At 39.9% G+C, this 23,259-nt stretch overlaps 1 protein-coding gene across 8 annotated transcripts in view; it reads right to left on the reverse strand.

The window, feature by feature from the left end:
• The window catches only part of DENND1B (DENN domain containing 1B), a 326,057-nt gene that overhangs the window by 302,074 nt on the left and 724 nt on the right, over nucleotides 1-23,259 (reverse strand). The gene's annotated exons all lie outside the window — the stretch shown is intronic.

The following is a 23,259-nucleotide window of genomic DNA, read 5'->3' on the forward strand; positions in this document are numbered from 1 at the left end:
TGAGGAAATCAAGAAGGAAATTAAAAACTATCTTGAAACAAATGATAATGAAGACACAACCTCTCAAAATCTATGGGATGCTGCGAAAGCAGTGCTCAGAGGGAAATTTATAGCAATACAGGCCTTTCTCAAAAAAGAAGAAAGATCCCAAATTGACAACTTAACCCTCCACCTAAATGAATTAGAAAAAGAAGAACAAAGAAGTCCTAAAGTCAGCAGAAGGAAGGAAATTGTAAAGATCAAAGAAGAAATCAATAAAATAGAGACTCAAAAAACAATAGAGAAAATTAATAAAACCAAGAGCTGGTTCTTTGAAAAGGTGAACAAAATTGATAAACCCCTGGCCAGACTCACTAAAAAGAGGAGAGAAAGAACCCAAATCACCAAAATTATAAATGAAAAAGGAGAAATCACAACGGATACAGCAGAAATACAAAAAACCATAAGAGAATACTATGAACAACTATATGGCAATAAGTTTGACAATCTGGAAGAAATGGACAATTTTCTAGAATCTTACAGCCTGCCAAAACTGAATCAAGCAGAAACAGACCAACTGAACAGACCAATCACCAGAAATGAAATTGAAGAGGTCATAAAATCACTCCCTACAAATAAAAGCCCAGGACCAGATGGCTTCACAGGTGAATTCTATCAAACATATAAAGAGGAATTGGTGCCCATCCTCCTTAAACTCTTTCAAAAGGTTGAAGAAGAAGGAATACTCCCAAAGACATTCTATGAGGCCACCATCACCCTCATTCCAAAACCAGGCAGAGATACCACCAAAAAAGAAAACTATCGCCCAATATCATTGATGAATATAGATGCAAAAATTCTCAACAAAATCTTAGCCAACCGAATCCAACAACATATCAAAAAAATTATACACCATGACCAGGTTGGGTTCATCCCAGGTTCTCAAGGATGGTTCAACATACGCAAATCAATCAACATCATACACCACATTAACAAAAAAAAGGTCAAAAATCATATGATCATCTCAATAGATGCAGAAAAAGCATTTGACAAAGTTCAACATCCATTCATGATCAAGACCCTCGCCAAAGTGGGTATAGAGGGAACATTCCTGAATATAATCAAAGCCATTTATGATAAACCCACAGCAAATATAATCCTCAATGGGGAAAAACTGAAAGCCTTCTCACTCAAATCTGGAACAAGACAGGGATGCCCACTCTCACCACTGCTCTTCAACATCGTTTTGGAAGTCTTAGCCACAGCAATTAGACAAACAAAAGAAATCAAAGGCATCCATATAGGAAGAGAAGAGATCAAACTGTCACTGTATGCAGATGACATGATTCTATACCTAGAAAACCCTAAGGACTCAACCCCAAAACTCCTTGAACTGATTAATAAATTCAGCAAAGTGGCAGGATATAAGATTAACATTCAGAAGTCAGTTGCATTTCTGTATACCAGCAATGAAGCATTAGAAAAGGAATACAAAAATACGATACCTTTTAAAATTGTACCTCACAAAATCAAATACCTCGGAATACACCTAACCAAAGAGGTAAAGGACCTATATGCCGAGAACTATAAAACCTTAATCAAAGAAATCAAAGAAGATGTAAAAAAATGGAAAGATATTCCATGTTCCTGGATTGGAAAAATCAATATTGTGAAAATGGCCATCCTACCCAAAGCAATCTACAGATTCAATGCAATCCCTATCAAATTACCCATGACATTTTTCACAGAACTAGAACAAACAATCCAAACATTTATATGGAACCACAAAAGACCGAGAATCGCCAAAGCAATCCTGAGAAACAAAAACCAAGCAGGAGGCATCACTCTCCCAGACTTCAAGAAATACTACAAAGCCACAGTCATCAAAACAGTGTGGTACTGGTATCAAAACAGACAGACAGACCAATGGAACAGAATAGAGAATCTGGAAATTAACCCTGACACCTATGGTCAATTAATCTTTGACAAGGGAGGCAAGAACATCAAATGGGAAAAGGAAAGTCTATTCAGCAAGTATTGCTGGGAAACCTGGACAGCTGTATGCAAAGCAATGAAACTAGAACACACCCTCACACCATGCACAAAAATAAACTCCAAATGGCTGAAAGACTTAAATATACGACAGGACACCATCAAACTCCTAGAAGAAAACATAGGCAAAACACTCTCTGACATCAACATCATGAATATTTTCTCAGGTCAGTCTCCCAAAGCAATAGAAATTAGAGCAAAAATAAACCCATGGGACCTCATCAAACTGAAAAGCTTTTGCACAGCAAAGGAAACCCAAAAGAAAACAAAAAGACAACTTACAGAATGGGAGAAAATAGTTTCAAATGATGCAACTGACAAGGGCTTAATCTCTAGAATATACAAGCAACTTATACAACTCAACAGCAAAAAAACCAATCAATCAATGGAAAAATGGGCAAAAGACCTGAATAGACATTTCTCCAAGGAAGATATACAGATGGCCAACAAACACATGAAAAAATGCTCAACATCGCTGATTATAAGAGAAATGCAAATCAAAACTACCATGAGATACCACCTCACACCAGTCAGAATGGCCATCATTAATAAATCCACAAATAACAAGTGCTGGAGGGGCTGTGGAGAAAAGGGAACCCTCCTGCACTGTTGGTGGGAATGTAAACTGGTACAGCCACTATGGAGAACAGTTTGGAGATACCTTAGAAATCTATACATAGAACTTCCATATGACCCTGCAATCCCACTCTTGGGCATCTATCCGGACAAAGCTCTACTTAAAAGAGACACATGCACCCGCATGTTCATTGCAGCACTATTCACAATAGCCAGGACATGGAAACAATCCAAATGTCCATCGACAGAGGATTGGATTCGGAAGATGTGGTATATATACACGATGGAATACTACTCAGCCATAAAAAAGGATGACATCATGCCATTTGCAGCAACATGGATGGAACTAGAGAATCTCATACTGAGTGAAATGAGCCAGAAAGACAAAGACAAATACCATATGACATCACTTATAACTGGAATCTAATATCCAGCACAAATGAACATCTCCTCAGAAAAGAAAATCAATCATGGACTTGGAGAAGAGACTTGTGGTTGCCTGATGGGAGGGGGAGGGAGTGGGAGGGATCGGGAGCTTGGGCTTATCAGACACAACTTAGAATAGATTTACAAGGAGATCCCGCTGAATAGCATTGATAACTATGTCTAGATACTCATGTTGCAACAGAAGAAATGGTGGGGGAAAAACTGTAATTGTAATGTATACATGTAAGGATAACCTGACCCCCTTGCTGTACAGTGGGAAAATAAAATTAAAAAAAAAAAAAAAAATACAAAAAAAAAAAAAAAAAAAAAAAAAAAAAAAAATAGAACTGTCATACAATACAATTGTGGCTTGTATCCAAAGAAAGCAAAAACACGAATTTAAAAAGGTATACGCACTCTGACGTTCAGAGCAGCACCCTAATTTAAATAGCCAAGATATGGAAGCAACCTAAGCGTCCCTTGATAGATGAATGGATAAAGAAGATGCAGTAACCATACACAATGGAATATTACTCAGCCATTAAAAAAATCTTGCCATTTTTGACAACGCGGATGGATCCAGAAGGCATTATACTAAGTGAAATAAATCCGAGAACAACAAATACCGTACGATCTCACTTATGTTGTGGAATCTAAAAACCAAAACAAACAGGTGAAACAAAACAAAAACAGACTCATAGATTCAGAAAGCACACAGGTGGTTGTCAGAGGGGAGGAGAGTAGAGGGTTGGGCAAAGTAAGGGAAGGAGAAGAGGGTAAACTTCCAGTTACAAAATAAATAAGTCACAAGGATGTAGGTACAGGTCAACAATACTGTAATAACTTCGTATGGGGACAGATGGTTCCTAGACTTGCAGATCACTTAATAATTTATGTAAATGTTGATTTACTATGTTGTACACTTGAAACTAGTATAATATTGTACATCAACAATATATTCAATTAAAAAAGCTCTTATAAATATCCTCCATATGTCCAAGAGGATAGAGAAAAACATCACCTTAGTGAGAAGAAACTATGAAGATGAAAGAAGGCTAAAACTGAAGTTCTAGGCAGAAAAAGTACAATATCTGAAATGAAAAATATGCCACATGGAATTAACAGCAGATTAGATATGGCAGAAGGAACGATTACTCAACTTAAAATCAAATCAACAGAAACATCCAAAATGAAACACAGAAATGCAAAAATTGTATTGTCGATGGGGGGTTGGTACGGTTATTCTGATGTTTCTATTGTATATTGTGGATAAAACAAATAGGTGTGTGATATTCCAGTTACATCATCTATGACGACCTTGAGAACTGGGGCTTTCAGCAGGGCAAAGGATACAGAGACATAAAACACAAGCGAGACAGATATAAGACCACTCTGATTTTAAATTTACTTAGTTATTTTTTTGTCTTTTTAGGGCCACACTTGAGGCATATGGAGGTTCCCAGGCTAGGGGTCAAATCAGAGTTACAGCTGCTGGCCCACACCTCAGCCACAGCAACACCAGAGCCTTAACCCACTGACAAGACCAGGGATTAAATCTGCGTCCCCATGGATGCTAGACAGATTCGTTTCTGCTGAGCCATGACGGGAACTCCTGAACTTAAGGTGTAAATAGGGGAATCCTCACTGTGGCTCAGTGGGTTATGAATCCTGGCCTCCCTCCGTGGGTTAAGGGTCTGGTGTTGCCGTGAGCTGTGGTGTAGGCCACAGATGAGGCTTCGATCCCGTACTGCTGTGGCTGTGACATAGGCTGGCAGCTGCAGCTCAGATTCAACCCCTAGCCCAGTAACATCCAAAGGCTGTAGGTGCAGCCCTAAAAAGCATGCATGCATGCATGCATGCATAAATAAATTAATAAAATGTAAATAGGAACTCTGACATAATGATACGTTTTATTGGAAAAAAAAATAATCTCTGCTCTGTCCACTGGAAATAAGGCTTAGGAATGATGACAACCTCAATAGAGCTAAGAACCCACCGAAAGCTACTTCCAAGTCTAGTGCAGAAAATGTGCAAGGTGAGTGAGCAACCCTTTGTCATCCTAAAGAGCAAAGAAACCGTGGAAGACTAAGGTCATGGACGTGGACTCAGGCCGTTGAGGACACTAGCCAGGTAGAGCATCAGTAAGAATAATAACGGCAATGTCTCGAGACACAGCAAATATGTTTAATGCCAAGTGTTTGCAGTGATGCTAAACAAACGCACCCAAAAACCTAACTGGCCACTCTTGGGTGACACTAGGGGGTGAATTCGTTATTGTGAAAACAGCTAAGTAAAAGGATAAACTCAAACATTTATCCTGCGTTCTCTGTACAAATTCTAACACTGGGTGACTAAAATGATAGAACAGTAGAATTTTGTATGTAGAGAAATATCCCAGCAAATAAAGAAAGAAGAAATGCTACAATTAGAATACCACTGTTTTGCAACATCTAAGAAATTAATGAAGCTAGATATTAAGCATTAACAGCTGCTATCTTCACAAAGGGTGACGGTCGAACATTTTGTGCCTCCAGATAGATCATCGCAGTCCCCAGAAGGTGTCTTGGAAAGAAAAAAAATCTAATCTAAGTCTGATCAAGTCTCTAGGTCCAGTTTCTAGCTTCCAAGGGGGTACAAACAACCCAGTTTCTTCAGCAGACAAATTTCAAAGGGGAAAAATATATTGAGAACCTATAGATTAAAAACTATAATAAAAAATATATATGCCATTTGAGACAATGAGAAATTCTGACACTAAACCTGTATTTGTTCATATTAAGAAAATATCCCTCTTCTTTTAGATGTGATAATAGCATTGTGGTTATATTTGGAAGAATTCATACCTTTGACTTAGCTAAAATATTTATGGTATTTGTCGTTTGTTACAAAATAATATGTTTGAAAGAGTAAATGAGCTGCAGATGAAATTCCAGTTGCCATGGATACACGAGCGTTGACGCTGGGTAATGGGTACGTGGGGATTCATTACGCTTTTTCTGTATACTTTCGTATTTGTTTCATATGTTCTGTAATAAAGACTTTAAGGTAATTAAAAAAAAAGACAAAACTAGAACTCTGGAAAGAAAATTAATGTAAGACGCTAGCAATTCTAACAAAGAGGTCAGCCAGGGCTCAAATCTTTCAGAAGGAAAGACAGAAATTTGTTCAACTGCATAGTTCACATATTTCATTAAAACCTTTAAATAAATACCATTTTAGGAAGAGAAATTTCAAGAAACTTATCTGCACAAATATTTAATAATAGCTACTTGCCACTATAGGAGAAAAATCTTGGCTTTGTCCCTCTAACTGATTTATATATTTTATTCTTTTTTTTTTTTTTTTGCCCTTGTTGACATAACATTGGAGTCAAAAGATTTGATTTTGCTTTTAGGGCACTTGGAATTATTGCTTACCATAAGAAGACATGCTACTGGTCTTTCTAGTAAATAGATGTATCTCAAAGGCATGTTGTTTTTGTATTCTCTCTGAACAGCATGATCTTAGGAAATTCCATTTCACTGGAGATGGCAGAGCTCCGCGAACAGGGGATGGGGAGGACTCTATTCTGCTTAAAAACAATTTTTGCAATAAATACCTAGTGCCTGAAATAGGAAAGAAAAGCATGATAAGGTGCTTTTTTATACACTAGACTTGTAAGACGAAAATGCCCATTTCCACACAAATTCCTTGTTTTGTGAGGGGAAGTAGAGGATGGAAAGGGAAGAAGAAAAGGGTGGGGGAGGGAGTTCCCACTGTGGTCCGGCAAGTGAAGGATCTGGCACTGTCTCTGTGGCAGCTCAGGTCACTGCTGAGGCATGGGTTCCACCTCTGGCCCAGCAAAGTGGGTTAAGGATCTGGTGTGGCTGTGGCTGCGGTGGAGGTCACAGCTGCAGCTCAGATTCTATCCTGGGCCCAGGAACTTCCACATGCTGCAGGCGTGGCCAAGAGAGGGGGAAAAAAAGGTACTACATTGAACTGCTGCCCTGTTAATAAGCAACGAGACTGCATCCATTTTTTGACCACCATGATCAACGCCAAAGTAAATATTCTTTTTTTCCTTTGGCTGCACCTGCAGCACGGAACAGTTTCTGGGCCAGGGATCGAACCTGCATCATAGCAGAGACCCACGCCGCTGCAGTGATAACGCTGGATCCTTAACCTGCTATGCCACAAGAGAACTCCCAAAATAAAGATTCTTTAGCATAGCCTTTACAACTGTGCATATTTCTACAGAAAAACTATTCCAAAATGGAGCTGGTATGTTAAAGAAAGTATGTATTTTAACTTACAATAGGCATTACTAGATTTCTTTTCAAAATGTCTGCAATTTATACTCCCACCAACAATGTATTACTGTGTCCGTTTTCTCATTTATGTCTTACTCACAATGAATGTTATGACCCTTTTTAATTTTTGTCGTCAAATGAGAAAGATTCAAGCTATCAAAAGAGCGGATCCTTAGCATTTTCCCTGAATTGAATTCACAGACCATCTGTTTCGGTCTCTGACATTTGCAGTGAGTTTGCCCCATGAAGTCAGCATGGACACCGGACTTAAGCAGTGGTGTTCTCTGCCCTACTTTGTGGTCACAGGCTGCCTACGGGAGACTGTACCATCGGAATTGTACCACCAGGAAAAAAGCAGGATATCCAGGTTAATACCACCATTGTCATACATGAAAGATGCCTTGATATTCACTGGAAACAAAATGATAGAACAGAAAACCTCAGGAGCTGAAGAGACTCTCCATTGCTTAAATCGTATCTATAAAACCCCTACCATGGTCTCATTGCACCTCTGCTTAATTTCCTCCAGTGATGGGAAGCCTACAAAAGCAAAGAGTCTCTTCCACAATAACAAAGCTAACTTTTATTGAACGTGTATCCTGTACTGGATACAATGGAAAGTAGCCGGCAGGAAGCATCTCATTTAATCCTTACAAAAACCCTCTGAGGGAGGCATTACTATCATACCTATTTCACAGAACAAATCAAGGCACAGATCACAGGGGCGGCAATGGCTGTAGTTGATCTGAAGTCCCTGGGAAGCCATTCTCAATCTCTGCATCTTACTGCCTCCTAGAGGCAGGTTTATAAAACTCCGAATGCCAACCCTTTTTTCTTTGCAGACCTAAACATTTCTTGCTGTAGTTTCGCTTCACTGCTCCTAGTTGTACTCCTCATATTTCCATAAATTCTCCCAAAATCTTTCACATTTGAAAATACTACAAATATTTGAAAGCAGCTATATGGGTCTCTGTTAGTCTTAAATGCTAGAAACCAGAGTGTGTTTAATGGAAGCCTGAGAAAGATCAGCTCAGAGGACTCAACCAAAGGCAAAAGTGAGAAAATGGTAGTGTCCGTATCTCCAACTTATTAAATACCCCAGGTCAAGCCAATTGTGAGTCTTTATAGGAAACAGAGCTAAAATTTTCCCGAGGAGGGACTAAGTATCCAGGGTTAAAACACAAAACATCAATGGGACAGGTTAACATAATACCATTGTGTTTTTGAAAACTCAGTCAAATCCATCAGTGAAATGCATGCTTCCAAAAAGACTCCCATAGACTACCCCACATACCTTAGGATTAAGGGGTTTTTTTTTTCAGTATTCTTAAATTTATTGAGACTTGTTTTGTGGCCTAGCACATGATCTACCTGGAGAATGTTCCATGTGCACCTCAGAACAATGTGTATTCTGCTGCTTTTGGATGGAATGTCCCATATATATTTAGGATTAAATATTTTACGAATACAATAATTAAGAGTGTGGCACAAGAGACAAGTTTAATAATATTCCAGTTACAGGAATTCAAAGAAAATGGCAAAGAATAATAAAATTAGCATTCATTAAAAATCACAAAAATTTCCATGTTTATTACAAGACAATAGATTCAGTGCAAATTCAAATAGAAAACAAAATCAGACGGCAGAATGAAAGCAAAATATGCCCATGATAAGTACCTGGTATGCCAATCAAAGTTTGAGCAAGGATATACTAATGTAAAGTCTTTCTAACCCCACTCCTTTCACTTATTAAAAACACCCATAATAAAGGTTGTATTTTTCATTTACAATCTCTTGTATCAGAGGATTATTTTTTCTTAATTTGCCTCTATTTTTTGCACTTTCAGAAAGGGGAATAAAGTTGGTTTATCTCTTGAAATCCAGACCATATTAACATTATAGCTCTTTTATTCTGCTAAATTATTTGCACATGTGAGGTTGAGGGCTCATGGACTTTTATTCCTGATAATTCCCCCACACTTTCTCATTGCTCATTTCTCAGTGACTGTATCATCACTTCTTTAAAATCCAGATACCAACCTATGTATTACTATCTTGGATTGAAATAATTTTGAACCCAACACTAAACAATAAAAACTGGTAAAGAAGAAATAGCTTCATTAGGTGACTAAGAATTTTTTTGTATATTTCATTTTTTAATTTGCAAATTGTGATTTTATATAACATTTATATAAAACGTGGTTCTAGATTTTTTAAAGTAGTGGTCTGTTAAGATAATTGTTAAGTCTAACTGAATATCCCCATTATTGGTTTGCTCTGAACTAGGTTATCAATTACTAATTAAACAAATTGAATAAATGGAAGATTCAGCCTGTTCCTAACACTTTGGATATCTTTAAATATTCAGTTTCCTAAACTTAAGCAAGACGGATGGATTATTTTAAAATATGGACTTTGGGAGTTCCCGTTGTGGCACAGTGGTTAACGAATCCGACTAGGAACCATGAGATTGCAGGTTCAGTGGGTTGCTCAGTGGTTAATGCTTGCTCAGTGGGTTAATGATCCGGCGTTGCTGTGAGCTGTGGTGTAGGTCGCAGACGAGGCTCGTGTCTGGTGTTGCTGTGGCTGTGGTGTAGGTTGCAGACGTGGCTCAGATCCCACGTTGCTGTGGCTCTGGCATAGGCCGGTGGCTACAGCTCCAATTGGACCCCTAGCCTGGGAACTTCCATGTGCTATGGGAGTGGCCCAAGAAAATGGCAAAAAAAAAAAAAAAAAAGACAAAAAAAAATATATGGACTTTGGAGTTCCCATTGTGATGCAGTGGAAAGGAATCTGACTAGGAACCATGAGGTTGTGGGTTCGATCCCTGGCCGCACTAAGTGGGTTCAGGATCCAGCATTTTCATGAGCTGTGGTATAGGTCAAAGACGGAGCTTGGATCCTGCATTGCTGTGGCTGTGGTGTAGGCCAGCGGCTACAGCTCCCATTGGACCCCTAGCCTGGGAACCTCCATATGCCTCAGGTGCAGCCCCTAAAAAAGACAAAAAAATATATATATATTTGTTTTAGGAGTATAAAATAATGATTTATGTATATATTGCAACATGATTACTATAATGAGCCAACGTCCATCATCACAAATTGTTTCACATTTTCTTCGTGTAATTAGAACCTTTATGATCCACTCTCTTAGCAACTCTCAAATATACAACACAGTAATATTACCTATAGTTGCCATGCTGCACATTACATTCCTAAGACTAATTTACCTTATAAGTGTTAAATTTGTACCCTCTGACTACTATTATCCATTTTACCAAACTCCTACCCCCGTTTTCTGGTAACCACCGGTATGTTCTCTATAAATTCAGTTTGTCTGTTTGTTTGTTTTTCAGATTCCACATATAAGTAAGGTAATAATAGTATTTATCCTTCTCTATCTGACATATTTTACTTAGCATAATGCTTTCAAGGCCCATCTGTGTTGTTGCAAATGGCAGGATTCCCTTCTTTTTTATGACTGAATAATATTCCTGTGTGTGTAAGTGTGTGTGTGTGTGTAACACATTTTCTTTATCCATTCAATCCACCAGTGGGCATTTAGGTTGTTTTCATGTCTTGATTATTCTTTTCTTTTTTTTTTGGTCTGTGCCCACAGCATGCAGAAGCTTTCAGGCCAGGGAATGAACCTGTGCCAGATCTATAACCAGAGCCACAGTAGTGACAAGCTGATACTTAACCCACTGAGCCCTGAGGGACTTCTTGGCTATTCTAAATGATGGCGTAATGAACATGAGGGAGCCGATATCTTTTCACAATAGTGATGTCTTTTTCTTTGGATAAATATTCAGACATGGAATGGCTTGATCATATTTTGCCCTACATTTCTGTGAGTTTCCCAGCTTTCTTTCTGTTACCGATTTCTAACTTCATCCCATTCTAGGTGAAGCAGATACTCTGTGTGATCTCTTTTAAAATGTCATAAGAGTTAAGTTTGTGGCTTAACATATGGTCTAGTCTGAGAAAATGTCTCATGTGAGAAGAATGCATATTCTGCTGTTGCCGAGTGTTAAGTATATGTTTGTTAGATCTAGTAGTTTATTGTGTTACTTAATTGCACTGTTTCCTTACTTATTTTCTGTCTGATGTTCTTTTTTTTTTTTTTTTTTTTTTTGTCTTTTTGCCTTTTCTAGGGCTGCTCTCACGGCATATGGAGGTTCCCAGGCTAGGGGTTGAATCGAAGCTATAGCCGCCGGCCTACACCAGAGCCACAGCAACGTGGGATCCGAGCCGCGTCTGCCACCTACACCACAGCTCATGGCAACGCCGGGTCCTTAACCCACTGAGCAAGGGCAGGGATTGAACCCGAAACCTCATGGTTCCTAGTCGGATTCGTTAACCACTGCGCCATGACGGGAACTCCCTCTGTCTAATGTTCTATCCATTGTTGGGAGTGGAGTGTTACTTACTCCACCTTTATTTTCTCACTGATTTTCTGTCTAGTTGTTCCATCCATTACGAGGATGGATTATTAAGTCTCCAACTACTATTGTCGTTCTATTTCTCCCTTCAATTCTGGCAATTTTTACTTTGTATACTTTGATGGTCTTTTATTAGGGGCATAAATGTTTATAATTGTTATGCCTTATATCAAATATTAACATGTAATTAATATATTATTAATATATAATGTCCTTCATTGTTTCCTATAAACTATTTGAATTACAGTCTATTTTGTCTGATACTGGTTATACCCAACCCTGTTTTCCTTTGGTAACTATATGCATGGAATACCCTTTTCTATCTTTTTTACTTTCAACCTATTTCTGTCTTTGGATGTACAGTGAATTTCCTGTGGACGATATATAGTTGGATTTTTTAATCCATTCTGCTAACTTCTGTCTTGATTGTAGGTTAATTTATTTACATTGAAGGTAATTACTCTTAAGGAGAGAACTCGTCATTTTGCTATTTAGTTTCTATATGTCTTATAGCTCTTTTGTCTCTCATTTCCTACCTTATGATCTTATTTTGTGTTTAATTGACTTTTTGGTGGTGAAGTGTTTGAGTTCTTTATCATCTATTTTTGTGTATATTCTTTAGATTCGTGTGTGTGTTGCTACTGAAAAGATAAAATTTAACATCCTAAAGTTATAACACTCTAATGTGAATGTATACTAACAACTTCAATAATGCCGAAAACAATCTGCTTCTTAACAGTTTGGTCCTCACCTCTTCCCACTGTTGATGTCACTAATTACATCTTTATATACTGTGTGTCAAAAAATATAAGCTAATAATTTTTATTTATTTATTTATCTTTTGTTGGCCGCACCTATGGCATATGGAAGTTCCCAGGCCAGGAATCAAATCTGAGCCACCTCAGCGATGCCAGGTCATTAACCCACTGCACCATAGTGGGAATTCATAAACTAATAGTTTTTAATGCATTTGTCTCTAAAATTATGCTGACAGCTAAAGGAAGAGTTACAAACCAAAGTTATAACAATAATTGATTTTAGACTAAGGCTTTTAAAAATGTACTGATCTCTTAAACCATGTAGAAAATAAAAAATGGAATTAAACACCATAGTTAAATTAATACTAGCTCTTGTGATGCAGCATGATAATGTGAGAAAAAAAGAATGTATACATGTATGTGTGACTGGGTCACCTTGCTGTGCAGTAGAAAATTGACAGAACACTGTAAGTCAGCTGTAATGGAAAAAACAAAAATGATTATTAAAAAAATACTACCTCTTAACAATTACAAGAGCTACAGTATAGCTCTTATATAGTCACCTTTACTGAGACCTTTGTTTCTTCATACAAATTACTGTCTAGCATCCTTTCATTTCAACTGCAAGACTTCCTTTAGCATTTCTTACAAGGCAAGTCTACTGGTAATGCACACCTTCAGCTTTTGTTTATCTGGAAATGATATCGTTTCTCCTTTACTTTTGAGGGACAGTTTTTTACAGATATAGGATTTATGCGTGACAGGCTTTTTTTTCTCTTTTAATACTTTGAATACATCGACTTATGGCTTCCTGTCCTCCAAAGTTTCTGGTGAGAAACCCATGGACAATCACTGAAGATCCTTTGTATGTCACAAATGGTTTCTTTCTTCTTTCAAGATTCTTTCTTAGTCTTTATCTTTCAATAATTGTATTATAATGTGTCTTGGTGGGGGGGTCTCTTTGAGTTTGATCTACTTGGAATTCATTAGGCTTCTTAAATATTTATATTCATGTCTTTCATCACATTGGAAATTTTCTGCCATTATTTCCTTAAAAATTCTCTCTTCTCTTCCTAGGACTCCCACAGTGCATGCACTGGTCTGTCTGATGGTATCCCACACATCCTTTAGGATCTGTTCATTTTTCTTCAATCTTTTTTCCTTTCTGTTCCTCACACTTGATAATTTCCATAGTCCTATCTTCAAGTTTGAATATTCTTTCTTCTATCCATGTAAATCTGCATTTGAATCCCTTTAGTCAAATTTTCATTTCAGTTATTCAGCTTTTTAGCTCCAGAATTTCTTTTGGTTTATTTTTAGGTTTTCTATGTCTTTCTTGATATTTCCATTTTGATCCTACGTCACTCACTTGACCTTCTCGGCATTTTCCTTTAGTTATTTAGTTATCTTTAAGGCAGTTTTTAAAAGTCTTTGTCTAGTTGGAGTTCCCATCATGGCACAGTGGTTAATGAACCCGACTAGGAACCACGAGGTTGTGGGTTCGATCCATGGCCTTGCTCAGTGGGTTGAGGACAGGGCATTGCCGTGAGCTGTGGTGTGGGTCACAGACACGCCTCAGATCCCGCATTGCTGTGGCTCTGGCGGAGGCTGGAGGCTACAGCTCTGATTTGACCCCTAGCCTGGGAACCTTCATAGGCTGTGATTTTTTAAATTCAAAAGTTGAAAACTGGAATTTAAATACAATAACTCTAGAAATCAGATTTTCTTCCTTCCCCAAGATTTAATGGTTTTGTTTTTGTGTTTCTTGTTATCAACTGTCTCTGTGCTGAGGATCAGCCTGAGTTGAAAACTTAAGGTCTTTCCAAGTCTGTTCTGAGCCTGTACCTTCCCTTGGGCATACGCAAGTACTTTCTAATTTCCCCTACATGTGTAGTGGCCTTCGAATGACCTAGTCTTCAATGTCATACTCCCAAAAGGAGAAAAGGAAAAATGAAGTGGGCTTAGGAAAAAGGCACCACTCCTCTTAACCCCTGGAAATCACTTCACAACAGAGGGCAGAGGTGCAAAAATAAAGGCCACTGCCTCTTCACCTGCCTTTCTGTGATCAGAGGCAGCAACTGGAGATAAGAGTGGATTCCCAATGTTTGGAAGACAGGGTCCTTTTGGCCTACCTTGGCCCCAGCAAACGACTCCCAAAACACATGCACAAATGCCTGCCACAGTGCTGAGTGGCAGGAGATGGGTAGCTGCTGCTGTGCCAAGAGCTGAAATTGACCAAAATTATCATGACATACTCTTTAAGACTTCTCCTGGAAGCTGCAAGCCTTCCATAGACTGAGGAGTTCCAAAACAGTCGTATTAGACAGATTCTGCTGGTACAACTGTTGTCTGGATTGAGAGAGAGATTTCTAGTGCTCCCTTCTCTGTCGTCTTCCCAGAATCCTCCTACTCTGACCATTTAAAAATTGAATTGGTTTTACTCTTCATCATTTTAAAATGTAAAAAAGACCATATCGGTCCCTATTTAAAATCACTCAATGCCTTCCCATCTCAGTATTAAAATCCAGTCCTCTTATCTAGATTTACAAAACCCAAGAGAACCTCCATCCTGCCTGCCTGGATCTTTTATCACAACTACTACTACTCTCGACATCATTCACTACTTTTGTTTTTGTCTTCCTCAAAGTTCCTACATTCACATTTGCCTTAAGCATTAAAGTTAGCTATTTTCCCTCTGGTACTCTCATAAATTGAGAGGGGGGAGGTGAAGACTGGTACAACCACTCTGAAACACTCTAAGGATCACTTAAACTCTGAACTGAAACTCTAAAATCATTTTCCTCCCACCTTCTTAGAGATCCTCCTTGATCATTTCATTTCAAATAGCTACCCACTCACTCCATCTTGTGACCTCTTCAAAATTTTCTACAAACACATTATTATCTGATTTTTGGTAGTTATTTTGTTTGTTATTCTTGTGTTTCCTCCTTACCATAGAGTGAGTCGCATTTTAGCAGGAACTTTTTAAACCTTGTTGGATCTCCAGATCTATAAAAAATCCCTAGCATATTATAGGCCTATAATAAGCATATATTAAATGACTGTTTTTTGTTTTTGTTTTTTCTTGCACATCTTTTTAAAGTTTAGTTGATTTACAATGTTGTGACATTTATTAAATGAGTAAGAGGATTCTACAATGTTGTATGTTTTATAACTTACTTCTTCAGATGGATGCTTATTTTTTACCAGATTTTCCCTATGAGAAAAGGTAACTGGCAAGAGAATGGGGAGGGGTCGAGAGTCCAGCTAAAGCAGCAAGGTATGTATTTTCTGCATTAATAATCAATTCAACAAGTATTGATGAAAAACCTACATATAAAAGCGAAGAAGACTGCTTTCAAAATATTACATTCTACTGGAGATTACTTAATGACAATAATTAAACAAATATATGAAAACATTCAAGTAGTAATAATTGCTCTGAAGAAAACAAAATTATAGAAAGTGTGGTGGGGGAGAGCCCATTTAGAGAGAAGAGTTAGTAGAGACCAAAATTATGGAATTGAGCCTGTGAAGATCTAGGCTAATAGCATTTAAAGCTAGAGAACAGTAAAGACAGACTCCTGAAGCTTAGCCTGTTTGAGGAAGAGCAAGAGGACCAACCCGTATGGCCTGACGGATGTAAGGGAGAGAAAGAGGGTAGGAGAGCTTGGCCAGGTCCACATCCTCCGATCACGTACATAGAAATGAAGAAATGGAGCCTTCCTTTTTCTGGATCATTTTAGGGTTTCAATGTATAGTAATAAGACGCCTTTCTTAGAATAGCAACAACAAAATCACTCTATCTACAAGGAAAAATCATAAGCTCTTGAGACTGGAAGGCACAGAGGGGAACAAGCCCAAGACTCTCATTCTAAAAGATTCTCAATTAGTCACATATTTGGGGTAGAAGAATCCCATTTTTCTGAAACAACCCAATTAAGTGGTTTCTATCATATTATAACACAGCCTCTTTTTTTTTTTTTTTTTTTTTTTTTTGCCATTTCTTGGGCCGCTCTCGCAGCATATGGAGGTTCCCAGGCTAGGGGTCAAATCGGAGCCATAGCCACTGGCCTACGCCAAAGCCACAGCAACTCGGGATCTGAGCTGGTCTGCAACCTACACCACAGCTCACAGCAATGCCGGATCCTTAACCCACTGAGCAAGGCCAGGGATCGAACCCGCAACCTCATGGTTCCTAGTTGAATTCGTCAACCACTGAGCCATGACGGGAACTCCAACACAGCCTCTCTTTTAATTGCCCACCAGAGAGGCTGGAAAGAGGTCTGAGATACATTTGGTCTAGAGTGACATCAGGTGAATCATCTACTCTCTTTAAAATTCAGCTTGTGATCTGCCTCTGTGCTATGGGATAATAACATAAAACTTAAGATATTTTGTGAGCATATAAGTCTATTAGCTCAGGTTGCCTCTAGAAGCAGCTGCCAAGACAGGATTAGACATGAAAGAGAATTACTGGGGGAACAGCAGGTGCTGGTTTGACCCAAGTGGAAGTTGAGAGAGAAGGAAGGAGGCATGGATGGGAAGAATGTCAGATGGTAGCTCAGTTCCCAGAGAAGCTCAGCCAGGCAGACAAGCTGTCCCTGAACCAAAGCTACCTGTTGGAGGCATTCCCTGTCTTCCTGGAATGGGCCTGCTCAGTCATCAGCTAGAAGATGCTCGTGGGGAAGGTGGCATCAGTGCAAACACAGGAAAAGACCCTGTGGTACGGCATCTTGGGCCATCAATCAATGCTGCTCCTTGCAGCAGGATCCAAAGAGCACATTTCTACGACTGTAACAATCCACACCCTTATGCCTCACAGACCTACGGCTCCCAGAAATTCAGAGAACAGCCAGCTGTGCCATGGTTCCCAGTACCTTCTCTTTCTGACAAATTGCAGCCCTCATTACTGTAGTTAGTTGGTCTCTGGGCCACAGCTGGCAGCGCCCAGCCCTCGGACCGTCCACTCGCCATTCCAGGGGGTCCTTTGGTTACGACCCTCCATGAAGCGAGTCCCTCAGCTGGATGCTACATTGGATGGGAGCCCGTGCCTATGGATCAGGCACTTTGTAAGCCTCTGGAATATGTAGCTGGCAGAGGCTCTGAGGGCAGGAAGGCAAGCTCACACCTAGAATAGGTATCTACCCCTTAGAAATCTATACATAGAACTTCCATATGACCCTGCAATCCCACTCTTGGGCATCTATCTGGACAAAATTCTACTTAAAAGAGATACGTGCACCCGCATGTTCATTGCAGCACTATTCACAATAGCCAGGACATGGAAACAACCCAAATGTCCATCGACAGATGATTGGATTCGGAAGATGTGGTATACATACACAATGGAATACTACTCAGCCATAAAAAAGAATGACATAATGCCATTTACAGCAACATGGATGGAGCTAGAGAATCTCATACTGAGTGAAATGAGCCAGAAAGACAAAGACAAATACCATATGATATCACTTATAACTGGAATCTAATATCTAGCACAAATGAACATCGCCTTAGAAAAGAAAATCATGGACTTGGAGAAGAGACTTGTGGCTGCCTGATGGGAGGGGGAGGGAGTGGGAGGGATCGGGAGCTTGGGCTTATCAGACACAACTTAGAATAGATTTACAAGGAGATCCTGCTGAATAGCATTGAGAACTTTGTCTAGATACTCATGTTGCAACAGAAGAAAGGCTGGGGGAAAATGTAATTGTAATGTATACATGTAAGGATAACCTGACCCCCTTGCTGTACAGTGGGAAAATAAAAAAAATTAAAAAAAAAAAAGAATAGGTATCTACCTCTGTGAGGATAAACCACAGATGCTTCCACCATGGAAAGGGCCCAGTGTGGTTGACTTGCCAAGTGGCTGGTTGGTCTCATGGACAGTGCCACGTCAGGACCTCCGTTGGTCTCTGTTGCTCACAGGTTGGATGTTCAGAGGCATAAGCAGCTAGATGTCTTCTAAGTGGGGTATAACATGTTGGGCCTACAGGTTCTCTCTCCGTCAACAGGGTCACTTCATGGGTGCCCATCTTAGCAATTCCATCGTTGGAGTTCAGAATCCTAAAGGCCTGTGCTGCGATTCTCTCCCTGGGGCTTGTCGTTAGCACCACGTGTGTTTTTTTCCCACTACTGACACCTCTAATACCATTAAGGTTCACTGGGTTATATGGCCCAAGGAATAGGACTGCTTGCACTGCAGCCTAGACCTGCTATGGACATCTTTCATGCCCTGGGCCCCACTCAGAACTATCAGACTCCCATGTCATCTAACACATCCCCTGTACAGATGTTCTTAGATGTGGAGTGTACTGCCTCTAGAACCCAGTGATTTTGCTTCCTGCTCTGTGGTAGGAGATGAAAGATGTGACAGTTTGTATTTTACTTAGGAGGGGCTGTCCCAGAATTTCCTGACTGCTGGACTCCTAAAGACACTGCTAAAGGGGTAGGTCCCTGAATCTGCACAAGATTTGGGTTTCAGCTCTTGGAGAGTATGGGTCCTACCAAGGCCTCCAGAATGCTAGCCACTTCTTGCTCATCCCATCCAACCAGCATGATATAATCATGGATTATAATGGATTATGAGGGATCATAATGATTCCTATGGATGTTCAGGCAGTTCAGACCTCTGGACTACATCACAGTGGAGGGTGGAAGAGTAAATAGAACCTTGACATGAAATTGCAAATGAATACTGTTGTTCACCCCATGTGAACTCAAACCGATTCAGGTCTTCTTTTCCTGGGGTCAGGAAAATTTTCTATAAAGAACATGATAGCAAATATTTCAGGTTTGCAGGCTATATGGTCTCTGTTGCAACTACTCAACTCTGCTGTTGCGGTGTAAAAACATACAATAATACAGTTATGGGTGTGTGTGTAGCTGTATTCCAATAAAACTTTATTTACAAAACAGACAGTGGACTAGATTTGACCCACAGGCTATAGATTTTTTTTTATTCCTGCTCTTTTCTATCTAGAACAAAAAGGAGTGTATGCACCACTTCAGTTGACACATATTACTTACCTGAGACCTGATTAATCTGTTCTAGCCTTGGTACCACATCTGATTAGCAGCACAACTGAGGCTTGTTAAGTCCACAGTAGTCCACAGCCATTCACCAATTCCCAGAGGGGACAGACTGATCATACACTATGATATGGAAAGATGTGAATCCTTTAGGTCTTTAATGGTGGCACTAACCGCCACCATGACCCCTGGGATTCAGTAATATTTGTGATTAACTATTTTGGTGGAGAGGTATTTGATGCAGAGGTTTCTGCTTGGCTTTCATCACTATAATAGCTCTTACCCCCATAGGCTTAGAGCCCTATGCTAGGATTACTGCAACTGCCAAGTATATGAATACTGGTAATACATTCAGAGCTTGGAGAAATGACCATTGAATGGATCTTCAGACCCACTGTCTCCACAGTGGACAAGACCCACTGTGAGCCAGACTTAGCCAGGACTCCATTTGTCAATGGGCTCTTGTAATTCTTCACTTTGAGAGAAACACGATTGTCTTTGTACAGGTCCTCCAAGAAGCAAGAATCAAGCTGATCGTAAACATGTGAGGAGTTGATTGGCCAAGAGACACATAAAAAGATGCTTGACAACACCAATACTCAGGGGAAATGCAAACCAATGAGATATTATCTTACACCTGTTAGAATGGCCATCATCAAAAAGACAAGAAATAGCAAGTGTTGGTGAGGATTTGGAGAAAAGGTGACTCATACACCGTGGGTGGGAATGTAATTTGGTGCAGCTGCTATGGAAAACAGTTTGAAGGGTCCTCAAAAAATTGAAAATAGAACTACCACATGATCCTGTAATTCCATTCCTAGGTATTTACATAAAGAAAAGGAAAACACTAATGGGAAAAGATATAGGTACCCCAATGTTCACTGCAGCACTGTTCACAATAGCCAAAATACAGAAGCAACTGAAGTGTTGACAGGTGAAGTGCTGAAGATGTGAGACGTACACACAACAATTACAAAAAATGAAATCTTGCTATTTTTGACAACATGGATGGATCCAGAGGGCACTATGCTAAGTGAAATAAGACAGAAGGAGAAAGACAAATACTTATGATCTAACTTATATGTGGAATCTAAAAACAAAACAAAGAAAACAAAATGAAAACAGACTCAAAGATATGAGAGAAAAAGGGTAAACACCAGAAGGCCATGGGTGGAGGGGGGGCTGGACAAAAAGATATAAACCTCCAGGTATATAATAAATAAGCCACAGGTACATAATAAACAGCATAAGGAATATGATTAATAATACTGTAATAACTTTGGGGACAAATGGTTACTAGATGTATTATGGTGATCACTTCATAATGTAGCCAAGTGTCAAATCATTATGACACCTGACACTAACATAATATTGAATGTCAACTATATTTCGGAGTTCCTGTCCTGGCTCAGTGGTTAATGAACCCGACTACTATCCATGAAGATGCAGGTTCAATCCCTGGCCTCACTCAGTGGTTTAAGGATCCAGCATGGCCATGAGCTATGGTATAGGTCACAGATGCGGCTCAAATCCTGCATTGCTGTGGCTGTGGTGTAGGCTGGCAGCTACGGCTCCGATTGGACCCCTAGCCTGGGAACCTCCATGTGCCACGGGTGTGGCCCTAGAAAGACAATAGACAAAAAACAAAACAAACAAACAAAAAAACCCTATATTCCAACTAAAAAAATATATGTGAAAGAGAAATCAATTATTATTATAAACCACTGGGGGAGCGGAACTTCTGAAAACTTAACATCCAGAATACAAAGAATTCCTAAAGCAAATAACAACAACAACAAAAAAACCAATTTAAAAATGGGTAGACAGAATTCTCTGGTGGCACAGCGGATTAAGGCTCTGGCACTGTCACTACAGCGGCTTGGGTCATTGCTATGGTACAGGGTCGATCCCTGGCCCAGGAACTTCCATATGCCTCAGGTGCAGCAAAACAAAGCCAAACAAAAAAACAAGGGTTGGTAAGGATGTGGAAAAATTAGAACCTTTGTGAGCTGCTGGTGGGAACATAAGAATGTGTGGCCATTGCGGTAATTCCTCAAAAAATTTAAAACTGAATTACCATATGATCCAGCAATTTTACTCTTCTCAAAAAGATATCTGTACACCTATGTTTATAGAAGCATTATTCCCAAGAGACAAAAATAGCCCAAGTATCCATCAACAGATGAATAGGTAAGCAAAACAGGGCACATTACATACATGGAGTATTATTCTGCCTTAAAACGGAGTGAAATGGTGACATATGCTGCAATACAGTTGAATCTTAGACATTACTGGTTAAATGAAATGATGCAATCACAAAGGGATAAATACTGTATGATTCCACTTTGGTGAGATATCTAGAGTAGTCAAATTCATAGAGACAAAAAGCAGAATGGTGACTGCCAGGGGCTGAGGAGATCGGGCAATGGGTGGAGGTTGGGAAGATGAAAAAGTTCTGAGACCATCAGATGATACTGATGCTCTCACAGCGTGAATGTTCTTAATGCCTTTTTAACAACTGTACCCTTTTATATATTTTTATTTTTGTTTTGAATGCTACACCGGTGGCATACAGAGGTTCCCAGGCTAAGGGTCAAATCAGAGCCACAGCCGCCGGCCTACGCCACAGCCTCAGCGACACTGGATCAGAGCCACGTCTGCGACCTACACCACAGCTTGTGGTAACGCCGGATCCTTAACCACTGAACGAGGCCAGGGTTATGTGGCCTGTATCCTCATGGATGCTAGTCAGGTTCGGAACCCACTGAGCCACCAGCAGGTAGTCCAAGAACTGTACCCTTTTATTTATTTATTTATTTATTTTGTCTTTTTATCTTTTTAGAGCCACATCGAAGCATATGGAGGTTCCCAGGCTAGCGGTCTCATTGGAGCTGTAGCCACCGGTCTATGCCAGAGCCACAGTAACATGGGATCCGAGCCGTGTCAGTGACCTACACCACAACTCACCGCAATGCTGGGTCCTTAAGCCAGTGAGCGAGGCCAGGGATCGAACCCTCGTCCTCATGGATGCTAGTTGGGTTTGTTAACCACTGAGCCATGGTGGGAACTCCAAGAACTGTACCCTTTTAAATAGGTTAAAACGGTGAATTTTAAGTACATGTAGTTTGCCACAATTTAAAAATTAATTTAAAATGATACATTCTACGTTATGCATACTTTAAATTAAATACACATTTTAAAAATACAAGAAATGTATTTAGGGAGAAAACTACAAAAAGAAATGGGAGAGGGAACCAGGAAAGGCTGGGAGAACAGTCAGGTCCCAACATAGATATGACCCCAAGTGAAGCAGAGAGAGCAGGGAAGCTGGCTGGAAGTGTGAGCACTGCAGTTCTACGCAAAGTTGGAAAGGCTGCCTGGGGATTCTCAACCCAAAAGCTGCCTCTCAGAGGAGTGCTGCATCCCCAGCAGTGGTCCTGCCTTTGCTGCATCCCAGCAATGGTCCTGCCTTCATAGGCTGGAAGAAGCCTGAGAAAGCATAGCCTCTGCCTGAAGGTGCTGATAGATCTGGACCTTGGCAGTTGGCACTTTCAGGCAGGTGCTCTCTCCAGTCATGGCTACTAGTGATGCTTCAGATCTAAGTATTCAAGTCAGCTCAGCCCCTGCATCCAAGAGGCCCTCGAAATTAGGTACCCACCTGTGCCCAAGGCTCTCTCACTCAGGCAAATAGCCCCACGGGGGA

This window comes from Sus scrofa, chromosome 10, assembly GCF_054392235.1.
Source record: "Sus scrofa isolate SSC_HxYL_T2T_F1_AM1 chromosome 10, Sscrofa_HxYL_maternal_Yorkshire_Landrace_v2.0, whole genome shotgun sequence".
Taxonomy (NCBI): Eukaryota; Metazoa; Chordata; class Mammalia; order Artiodactyla; family Suidae; genus Sus; species Sus scrofa.